This window comes from Pteropus vampyrus, unplaced genomic scaffold (genome assembly GCF_000151845.1).
Source record: "Pteropus vampyrus isolate Shadow unplaced genomic scaffold, Pvam_2.0 Scaffold25, whole genome shotgun sequence".
NCBI lineage: Eukaryota > Metazoa > Chordata > Mammalia > Chiroptera > Pteropodidae > Pteropus > Pteropus vampyrus.
Genome location: NW_011888806.1, coordinates 9,426,719 through 9,438,836, shown reverse-complemented (window position 1 = coordinate 9,438,836; position 12,118 = coordinate 9,426,719). Strand labels below are relative to the sequence as shown.

The following is a 12,118-nucleotide window of genomic DNA, read 5'->3' as shown; positions in this document are numbered from 1 at the left end:
AAAATTTGCATTATACAGATGAAGAAACTGATGTATACGAAGTTAAGTAACTTGTCAAAAGTCACATCGTTGGTAAGAGGTAAAATAAGGATTCCAACTCGGGAAGTCTGATTGCAGAGCCCAACTCTTAACTTAAACCAGCTATGTTAAAACCAGACAACTGAGTCGTTCACAACCAGGGGTACTTTTGCCCCACAGGGGACATTTTATCATGTCTAGAGACATTTTTGGTTGTCACAACTCAGGCATGCTACTGGCATCTAGTGGGTAAAGAACAGGGATGCTGCTGAAAGACTTATCCAGCCCCAAATGTCAGTAGTACCGAGGTTGACACACCCTGACAAAGGTTATACCATATTGCATTGGAGGGAGTATAATTGCTACTTTAAGTTTTAACTATGTGTGTATTTATAAAAAAAAAAAAAAAAAAGAGTACTCGACTACATCATTCGGCACGCAGGTTTGCAGTGAAGTTTAAATGGAGGCAGTGAAATATGAACATATGTGGTTTAATTATTTATTTATTTGGTATTCGATATCTATCATCTATCTATCTATCTATCTATCTATCTATCTATCTATCTATCTATCTATTTATTTATTTATTTATTGTGACATTGGTTAACGAAATCCAGTAAATTTCAGGTATACAATTTAACAGTAAGGCATATCTATACTGCATTGTGTGTTTGGCTCCTATAGTTAGATTTCTTCTATCACCACATATTTGACCCCTTTTAGCCCATTTACATCAGCCCCCAACCCCTACCCTCTGGTAACCACTAGTCTATAGTCCATGTCCATGAGTCTCTGTCCTGTTCCTTTGTTGCTTTTAGGTTTATATCCCACATATAAGTGATATCATGTGATTTTCAACTTTTTCTGTCTAGCTTATTTCACTTAGCGTGATTATCTCGAAGTCCATCCATGTCGCAAATGGCAATATTTCATCTCTTCTTATGGCTGAGTAATAGTCCATTGTATATATGTACCACAGCTTCTTTATCCAATCATCTGTTGTGGGGCACTTTGGTTGCTTCCATGTCCTAGTCAAAGTGAATAATGCTGCTGTGAACATCATTGTACAAATATCTTTATGGATATGATTTTTTAAATCTTTGGGATAAATATCCAGTAGAGGGATTGCTGGATTATATAGTAGATCAATTCTTAGTTTTTTGAGGAAACTTCATACTGTTTTCCATAGTGGCTGTATCAATTTGCAGTCCCACCAGTAGTGTATGAGGGTTACTTTTTCTCCACATCTTCTCCAACGTTTGTTATTACTTGTCTTGTTGATAACAGCTATTCTAATAGGTGTGAGATGTATCTTATTGTGATTTTTCCCTAATAGCTAGTGATATTGAGCATCTTTTCACATGTTTGTTGGCTATTTATATATCTTCTTGGGAGAAGTGTCTGTTCAGGTCCTCTGCCCATTTTTTGACTGGATTGTTTGTTTTTTCATTGTTATTGAGTTGTATGAGTTCTTTGTTTATTTTGGATATTAGGCCCTTGTCAGAAGTGTTGCTTGCAAATATACTTTCCCATTCGGATGGTTGTCTCTTTACCTTGTTGATAGTTTCTTTTGCTGTGCAGAAGCTTTTTATTTATTTTATTTTACTTTTTAGGCCTACAGCACCCGATATTCCCAGGTGGTCTCCCATCCAAGTACTAAACAGGCCCGACCCTGCTTAGCTTCTGAGATCAGATGGGATCGGGTGCGTTCAGGCTGGCATGGCCATAGATGCAGAAGCTTTTTAGTTTGATATAGTCTCATTCATTTATTTTTGCTTTTACTTCCTTTGCCTTTGAGGTCAAATTCATAAAATCTTTAAGTCCAAGGTCCTTGACTTTAGTTCCTATGTTTTCTTCTATGCAATTTATTCTTTCATGTCTTATATTCAGGTCCTTAATCCATTTTGAGTTAATTTTGGTGTGTAGTGATAGACAACAGTCTAGTTTCATTCTTTTGCAGGTGGCTTTCCAGTTTTCCCAGCACCATTTATTAAAGAGGCTTTTCTTTCTCTACTGTATGTTTTTGGCTCTCTTTTAGGCTTCATTATTTCTTCCTTTTCTAGTTTTTTAAGATGAAGCATTAGGTTGTTTATTTGGGCTTGTTCTTGTTTTTGGAGATAGGCCTGTAATAATGTGAACTTTTCTCTTATGACTGCTTTTGCCGTGTCCCTAAAGTTTTGATATGTTGTACTATCGTTGTCATTCGTTTCTATGTATCTCTTGATCTCTCTTTTTATTTTTTCTCTGACCCAGTCATTCTACAGTAGCATGTTGTTTAATCTCCATGTAGTTGTGGTTCTTCCTGATTTCTTTCTGCAGTTGATCTCTAGTTTCAAAACATTATGATCAGAAAATATGGTGGTATGATTTCAACTCTCTTATATTTGTTGAGGTTACCTCTGTGTCCCAGTATGTGGTTGATTCCTGAGAATGTTCCATGTGTAATAGAGAAGAATCTATAAGTAGCTGTTTTTGGATGAAAGGCTCTGTAAATGCCAATTATGTCCAGTTGTTCTAATGTGTCATTTAAAGATGTTATTTTTTTAATCAATTTTCTGTTTGGGTGATCTGTCTATATCTGACGGTGGGGTAGTTAGGTCCCCTACTACAATAGTCTTTTGGTCTGTTTCTCTTTTTAGTTATGTTAGCAATTGCTTTATATACTTCAGGGCTCCTTGATTGGGAGCATAGATATTAATAAGTGTTATGTCTTCTTGGTGCGTGATTCCCTTTATCATTATGAAGTGTCCCTCAGTATCTTTTTTAAAAAAAATTATTTAAATTAGTTTCAAGTATACAGTACGTTGGTTAGAGATTTATAATGTTCATAAAAAACAATACCCCTAATTGCTCTCTTCCTCCCCTGGCCCACCACTTAGCCATCATATTAATGCTAACTGCATTCCTTCTGCCACACTCCCCGTGCCCAACTATCAACTTCTAATTTGTACTTCTTTAACACTTTACCCCATTCTCCTAGCCTCCCAAACCCCTAACCCTCTGTCTGTCACCGAATTGTTCACTATATTTGTGAGTCTGTTTTTGATTAGTTTGTTCCTTTTGTTCCTTAGATTCCACATATAAGTGAAATCATATGGTATCTATCTTTCTCTGTCTGACTTATTTCACTCAGCATAATAACCTCTAGGTCCACTAATGTCGTTGTAAATGGTAGGATTTCATTTTTTTTTTATTGTATATATGAACCATAATTTCTTCATCCAATCATCTGTTTTTGGGCATTTAGGTTGCTTCCATATCTTGGCTATTGTAAATTGTCCTGCCATGAATATTGGAGTGCATAGATCTTTACAAATTATTGTTTTGGTTTTCTTTGGATAAATTCTCAGAAGTGCAATTGCTGGGTCAAAAGGTATATCCATTTTAAATTTTTTGAGAAACTTCCATACTGTTTTCCATAGTGGCTGTACCAATTTGCAATCCCATCAATAATGTATGAGGGTTCCCTTTTCTCCGCATCCTCACCAACACTTGTTGTTTTTTGATTTATTGATGATAGCCATCCTGACAGGAGTGAGGTGATATCTCATTGTGGTTTTAATTTGCATTTCTCTGATGATTGAGCATCTTTTCATGTCTGTTAACCATCTGTATTTCCTCTTTGGAGAAGTATCTGTTCAAGTCTTCTGCCCATTTTTTTAATTGAATTGTTTGTATTTTTGTTGTTGAGTTGTATAAGTTCCTTACAAATTTTGGATATTAACCCCTTATTAGATGTATCATTAGCGCATATCTTCTCTCAGTCAGTTGTCTTTTTGTTTTGTTGATGGTTTCCTTTGCTGTACAAAAACTTTTTAGTTTGATATAGTCCCATTATTGATTTTTTTCTTTTGTTTTCTTTGCCTGAAGAGATATATCGGAAAATAAATTCCTGTTAGTAATAACAGAGAGTTTACTGCCTATGTTTTCTTCTAAGTTTTATGCTTTCAGGTTTTACATTTAAATCTTTAATCCATTTTGAGTCTATTCTTATATACGGTGTAAGAAAATGGTCCAGCTTCTTTTTTTTGCATATATCTGTCCAATTTTCCCAACATCATTTATTGAAGAGACTGTCTTTACTCCATTGTATATTCTTACCTCCTTTGTCATATATTAAGTGAGTGTATAGGTGTGGTAATATTTCTGGGCTCTCTATTCTGTTCCATTGATCAATGTATCTGTTTTCATGCCAGTATCATGCTGTTTTGATTACTGTAGCCTTGTAATATAGTTTGAAATCAAGATTGCCATAGCTATTCGGGTTTTTTATGACTCCATATAAATTTTAGGATTGTTTGTTCTAGCCCTCTGAAAAATGCCATTGGTATTTTGATAGAGATTGCATTGAATCTATAGATTGCTTTGGGTACTATGGCCATTTTAACAATGTTGATTTTTCCTACCCATGAACAGGGTATGTGCTTCCATTTATATGTATCTTCTTCAATTTCTTTTTTCAATGACTTATAATTTTCTGAAAACAGGTCTACCTTCTTTGTTAATTTGATTCTTAGGCATTTTATAGTTTTCGAAGCACTTGTAAATGGGATTGTTTTCTTAATTTTTCTTTCTGAATGGTCATCATTGGTGTATAAAAATGCCACTGACATCTGAATATTTATTTTATAAACTGCTGCTTTACTGAATTCATTGATCAGTTCTAATAGTTTTTTTGGTGGAATCTTTAGAGTTCTCTCTATATAGTATCGATATCATTGGCAAATAAGAGAGTTTTACTTCTTCCTTTCCAATTCAGATGCCTTTTATTTCTCTTTCTTGTCTTATTGCTGCGGTTAAGACTTCCAATACAATGTTGGAGAGGAGCGGTGAAAGTGGGCATCCTTGTCTTGTTCCTGATCTTAGGGAAAATGCTTTTAGCCTTTCCCCATTGAGTATGATGTTGGCTGTAGGTTTGTCATATATGGCCTTTATTACGTTGAGGCATGTTCCCTTTATTCCCACTTTGCTGAGAGTTTTTATCATAAATGGATGCTGGATTTTGTTGAACACTTTTTCTGCATCTATTGATGTAATCATATGGTTTTAATCTTTCAATTTGTTAATGTGGTGTATCACATTAATTGATTTGTGGATATTGAACCAACCTTGCATCCCAGGAATAAATCCAACTTGATCATGGCATATGATATTTTTAATGTATTGCTGCATTCGGTTTCCTAATATTTTGTTGAGGATTTTTGCATCAATGTTCATAAGAGATATCGGCCTATAGTTTTCTTTTTTTATAATGTCTTTGCCTAGTTTTGGAATCAAGGTAATGGTGGCCTCATAAAAGGAGTTAGGGAGCCTTCCCTCTTCTTGAATTTTTTGGAATAGTTTGAGAAGAATAGGTGATAATTCTTCTTTGAATATTTGGTAGAATTCACCTATGAAGTCATCTGGTCCAGGACTTTTGTTTTTGGGGAGGTTTTTGATTACCGATTCGATTTCATTAGTGGTAATCGGTCGGTTCAGATTTTCTGTTTCTTCTTGACTCAGTCTTGGGAGATTGTATGTTTCTAGGAATGTGTCCATTTCTTCCAGATTGTCCAATTTGTTTGTGTATAATTGCTCATAGTATTTTCTTATGATCCATTGTAGTTCTGTGGAGTCCATGGTTATTTCTCCTCTTTCATTTCTGATTTTATTTATTTGAGTCCTCTCTCTTTTTTCTTTGATGAGTCTGGCTAAGGATCTGTCGATTTTGTTTATCCTTTCAAAGAACCAGCTGTTGGTTTCATTAATCTTTTGTATTGTTTTTCTAGCCTCCATTTCATTTATTTCTGCTCTGATCTTTATTATTTTCTTCCTTTTATTCACTTTTGGCTTCGTTTGCTGTTCTTTTTCCAGTTCTTTTGATTGTAAGGTTAGATTGTTTATTTGAGCTTTTTCTTATTTCTTGAGGTAGGCCTGTATTGCTATTGCTATGAATTTCCCTTAGGACTGCTTTTGTTGTGTCTCATAAATTTGGAGTTATTGTATTTTCATTTTCATTTGTCTCTAGGTATCTTTTGATTTCTTCCTTGATCTCATTAATAACCCATTCATTGTTTAGTAGCATGTTATTTAGCCTCTACATGTTTGTGTATTTTCCAGTTTTCTTCTTGTAGTTGATTTCTAGTTTCATACCATTGTGATCAGAGCAGACTGTTGATATGATTTCAGTCTTTAAATTTATTGAGATTTAATTTGTGTCCTAACATATGGTCTTTCCTTGAAAATGTTCCATGTGTACTTGAGAAGGATGTATATTTTGCCACTTTGGGATAAAACGCTCTGAAAATATCTATTAAGTACATTTGTCCTAGTGTATCTTTTAGGCCCATTGTTTCCTTGTTGATTCTTTGCCTGGAAGATCTGTCCATTGGTGTCAATTGGGTGTTAAAGTCTCCTATTATGAGTGTATTACTATTAATCTCTCCTTTTATGTCAGTCAATAGTTGCTTTATGTTTTTAGGTGCTCCTATGTTGGGTGCGTATATGTTTACTAGGGTTATGTCCTCTTGATTTATCAATCCCTTTATTATTATGTAATGCTCTTTTTTATCTCTTATTATAGCCTTTGTTTTAAACTCCATTTTATCTGATGTAAGTATTGCTAACCCGGCTTTTTTTTTCATTTCCGTTTGCATGAAATATCTTTTTCCATCCCTTTACTTTCAGTCTGTGATTGTCGTTTGATCTGAAGTGGGTCACTTGTAGACAGTATACGCATGGGTCTTGTTTCCTATCCATTCGGTTACCCTATGTTTTTTGATTGGAGCATTTAATCTATTTACATTTGAAGTGTTTACTGATGGGTACATTGTTACTGCCATTTTATTATTTATATTTTTTATTTCTCTTTTCTTTTTTGCCCCTTCTCCTTTTACAGAAGACCCTTTAACATTCCTTGTAATGCTGGCTTGTTAGTGATGAATTCTTTAAGCTTTTTTTCTGTAGAGGAAGCTCTTTATCTTACCTTCCATTTTAATCTAAAGCCTTGCTGTGTAGAGTATCCGTGGTTGTAGATTCTTGTTTTTCATAACTTTGAATATTTCTTGCCATTCCCTTCTGGCCTGCAAAATTTCCATTGAAAAGTCAGCAAACATTCTTATGGGGGGTACCCTAGTAAGTAACCAACTTCCTTTTTCTTGTTGCTTTTAAGATTCTTTCTTTGTCTTTGACATTTGGCATTTTAATTATGATATGTCTTGGTGTAGATCTGCTTGAATTCCTCTTGTTTGGAACTCTTTGTGCTTCCTGAACTTGTATGTCTAATTCCTTTGCCAGGTTAGGGAAGTTTTCTGTCATTATTTCTTCAAATAAAGTCTCAATCCCTTGATCTCTCTCTTCCTCTTCAGGTACTTCTATGATTCGGATATTTTTACGCTTTATGTTGTCTCAGAGGTATCTTAAACTCTCTTCACTTTCTAAAATTCTTTTTTCTTTTTATTGTTCTGATTGGGTGTCTTCAGCTACCTTGTCTTCCAATTCATCGATTTGATCTTCTGCTTTGTCCAATCTACTGTCGAATCCTTCTAGTATATTTTTCATTTCCGTTATCGTATTCCTCATATCTGTTTGGTTCTTTTTTATGGTTTCTATGTCCTTTGTTATGCTCTCATTGTGCTCTTTCGTTCTCTCCATAAGTCCATTGAGCATCCTTATAACCATTATTTTGAACTCTGACTCTGGTAGGTTGCTTACCTCCATTTAATTTAACTTATTTTCTGGAGTTTTCTCTTGTTTCATTTGTGGCATGTTTCTTCGTTTTCTCATTTATTAGCCTCTCTGTGTTCTTGTCTATGTGTCAGGAATATTTATTTCATCTCTCAGCCTTAGCCAGATGGCCTAATGTGGAAGGTGTCCTGTGTGATCCAGTAGTGCACTCTCCCTGATCTCTTGTGCCAGGAGCTCTGGAGATGACCTTTGTGTGGCTTGTGTGTGATCTTCTGTTGTCACCAAGCCTTTATTGTTGTTAGTAGATCAGTGAGTGGGACTAACGTTCAGGCTAATTGTGGGAATTGGCTGCACCCTCAGGATGAGTTGTTGTGTGTGGGCTGACGCCACTGAGTGGGATTTGCTCTAGCAGGTTTGTGTACTTGTTGCAACCACCCTTTGTATGTATCCCTACTGGAACCAGTCAGGAGTTGCTCTGTTGTGGTCTGGTGCCAGCCTCCAGATGTGTTGATTTTGCAGCCCCTTGGGAGGGGCTCCCACATAGGCCAAGGTCAGCTGCTGCTTTTGATTGCTCAGAGCTATCCGATGAGAACTACAAAGCGATCCACTGATGGTTGTTGCCTATGCCAGATCTATAGGTAAGTGGAAGAGACAGCGCTGTATGCAGCTCTCAGTTATCCCCTGTTCCTGACCTATGGCAGTTTAGCAGAGGGCCCAGTGCTCCTCGAGGCCTGATACTGCCTATCAGCTGCCTGTAAGTCTCTAAAACTGGATGGACCTCTGGGTGATATGCATGTGGAGTGGTGCAGGGATCCTGGGGGTCTCCTGGGTCTAGTGAGTAAATTCCCCCCTGCCACTAGTGTCAGTTTACGTGTCCATGCTGTCTCTGTGGCTCGCTGTATAAGTTTCCACTTGTAGCAAGGTCAACTGCTGCCCACCCTGGGCCTAAATGCACTACCCCAGAGCAGGGGCAGCTGCCTATCAATGTACAGTGGGCACTTTGTGTACCAGATGGGTCAGGAACTCAGGGAGTTGAGGCCCATCAGGCCAATACAAACCCCTGCATTCCCCTTAAGAGATATTGTAGCTCGTACAGATAGTGTTGTGGCCTGTATAGAAAAGACCAAACCAAGTATGCTCTCAAAGGCTGTTTATTAGCCGGCAGCTGTCCTATACAAAGGAGCAGCCCCGAAATGCCAAGATACAAGGTTTTTAAGCCCTAAATCCCATTCTTCATTCTATCTTAAACACAACGGTCTATTTTTCTTTTATTCACTACCTGTCAACCTATAGGTCGGGGTGTGCAAGCGGGAAGTGCAGAAGCAGAAAGCTTGTTGTTAGAATGTTATGTTCCTATGGGTGATCGCCTATGTTCCCATGGGCAATGGCCAGTATTCTCATGGGCGATGGCCAAACAGTAATTTTCAGCTTATATACAATTGATTATTTTTCATGCCACGCAAGCAAGCAGGGTTACACAGGCTAAAATTGGCAGTTAGCGTATGAGCTCATTGTTACAAGTTTCATGATTAACAGAATGCGATTAGGGGTTCCAGAAACTAGGCCTAAGGTATAGACTTCCTTTGTTCAGTTTCAGGTTTTAATTATCCTTTAACCTTTTCACATTTCAGCAGGCTGTCACAATAGCAGTGGTCTGTCCACAACTGTTTTCTTCGAACTGTGCTCACTGCGCTAGCCACGGTCTGTTGCCTGTGCTAACTGCTCAATCTCAAAGCCACACAGAGCACAAAAAACTGCCTGCACTTTGTGTCTTGGGAGAAATGGGATCTCAAGGTGACAAGGTCCGTTCAGCCAATACAGCCTCAGTTTTGCTGCAACTTCTGTGCCTGGGCGTTCCTGCTGTAGAGCCAGATCACAGTGAGGTCAGCTGCCATCAGGAGCAGTCCCACAGACCCCTGTGCTCCCCGGATACAATATTGCAGCTCTTACAGGCAGCAAAAGTCTGCCTGCCATTGATTTCCATGCAGTGATGACCCTGTGTCAGCCAAAGTTTGTTGCCTGTAGGATTAGGGGATCAAGGGAGGGGAAGGGCAGGGCTGTGTCAATTCACTGTCAATGGGCCACCTGGGGTAATTTGTGGATAGGGTGGGGTGGGGTGTCAGAGAGGCAATGGCAATCAGATCAATACATCCTCAGTCTTGCTGCAAATTTGGTGACTGTTGTGAGTTCCCGCAGAAGACCCAGGTCACAGCAAGACCAGCTGCTATCTGAGACTGGCCCACAGGTCCCTGATATCCACCCAAGTTCGTGTTGGCAGCAGCGATCTGCCTAACCCTACCAATGAAGTGCAGCTCACAGAACTGGTCAGCTTCTGGGAATGGAAATGTACCTTACAAGGCTGGCTGCTTTTGCTGGGATTGGAAAGGCCACTCACAACTATGGGTGCCCTGCTGTGAACACTTAGCTCTGAATCACTTGGAGCTGAGCTTGGCGCCATCCAAGATCAGCAGCCTGCAAGTTGGGTGGGGCAGAGTCTCAGACTGCAAGTTGGGTGGGGCAGAGTCTCAGAGAGACAATGGCAGTCAGATCAGTACAGCCTCGGTATTTCTGCAAATTTGGTAACAGTTGTGAGTTCCCGCAGACGACCCAGATCACAGCAAGACCAGCTGTGGTCTGGGACTGGCCCACAGGTCCCTGATATCTGCCCAAGTTCATGTTGGCAGCAGCCATCTGCTTGACCCTATTTCTTAAATGGGGCTCACAGTGCTGGCTGCTGTTGCTGGGATAAGAAACACTGCTCACAACAATGGCTGCCCCACTGTGCATACTTCACTCTGAATCATTTGGATCAGGACTTGGCAGCCAACCATAACAAACTGCCCCCGGCAGTCTAGGTTAGGTGGGGCAGGCTGATCCCCTCGGACCAGCGCTTCCTAATGGCTCTGTGGGATGGATCTGCATAGTCAAGCTGGCGTGGTCTGTAGGTTACCCTGTAGCGAGGCCGGACTAAGACACAATGGCGGCTGCCTTTCCAGCCCTCTTTCTGACTCCAGGTAATGGAGACTTTTTCTGAATGAATTTCGCGCGAGCCTCAGACTCACCACTGATGTCCTGGGTGAGTGTCCGCAGGTCAGAAAACCTTTGCGCAGGTCCTTCAAAGGGACATCTAGAGACTCAGTTGCCTTCCGTCTCATCCAGACAGCCAAAATCCTCTCTGGTTTCTACAGTCAGTTATTGGAATCTCCTCTTCCCTGGGCTGGGACCCTGGGCTGGGGAGCCCCCAGATGAGACCAGGACTCCCCTCTTCTTTAGGAAAGCCTCTGCAGCCTCGTTTTCCCTCCCAGTGATCCTCTACTACCCACCAGTGTGGGTCCAGCCTGATTCAGGACTTTGCCCCTTCTACTGGCTTCGATTTGGCTCCTTTATATTATCAAATGTAGGTGTTATAATCAACTGGGCTTCACGTGATTCTCCACATTGATTATTTTATAATTTGGTTGTAATTTCAGTGCAGTCCTGGGAGGAGATGAACCTGCTTTTACTTAGTTCACCATCTTCCCACTTGATCCCTCAGTATCCTTTTTTTATATTGAAGTCTATTTCATCTGATATTAGTATCTCTACTCTCCCTTTTCTCTGAATGCCATTTGCTTGAAATACCTTTTTCCACCCTTTCACTATGAGTCTATATTTATCTTTGGAACTGAGATGTGTCTCTTGGAGACAGAATATGGTTGGGTTTTGTTTTTTGATCCAATCTGCAACTCTCTGCTCTTTTATTGGTGAGTTCAGTCCATTTACATTTTGGGTGATTATTAAAATATGAGGTTTTCCCCAAACCATTTTATCTTTTGCTTTTTTGTAGCTCGGTGTTTCCATTGCTTCCTTGTCCTTGTGTGTCTGGTATTTGTTGTTGTTGTTGTTGTTGTTGTTGTTGTTGTTGGGTTATATCGGTTTTCCCTTGGTTCTTCTCGTCTTATGTTATATACTTCAGTTCTGAATCTTTGGTGTGTGGTTACCATTATGAAAATGTAGAGGATAGTTATATATACATAGTGGTCCATTTTCTTCTGTGCGTGCCTTATCTCCACTCGCCTTTGTGAATTTGGATCTTTGAATCCTCCCCTTTTTAGTCATTGTTGTCTCAATTTGTCCTTTTGTATGCTAAATGTTCATTACTATCTTGCTATAGCAAATCTCTTCTCATCGTTTAAGCTTATAATGTCCCTTTTTTTTTTTAAGTTTATTGGGGTAACATTGGTTAATACAATTATATAATTTTCAGGTGTACATTATAATTTAACATCTGTATATTATATTGTGCGTTTATTCCATCTACGTTCCCCCTCTTCCCCAACTCCTTACCCTCTGGTAACCACTAGTCTATAGTCCATGTCCATGAGTCTCTGTTTGTCCTGTTCCTTTGTTGCTTTTAGGTTTATATCCCATACATAAATGATATCATGTAGTTTTC

General features: G+C 39.0%; 1 non-coding gene across 1 annotated transcript; it reads right to left on the bottom strand.

The window, feature by feature from the left end:
- Nucleotides 1-1,630: 1,630 nt before the first annotated feature.
- LOC111737368 lies at nt 1,631-1,749 on the bottom strand. Its single transcript, XR_002779420.1, has one exon. It is a non-coding gene; the product is annotated as a 5S ribosomal RNA (ribosomal RNA).
- Nucleotides 1,750-12,118: the final 10,369 nt, after the last annotated feature.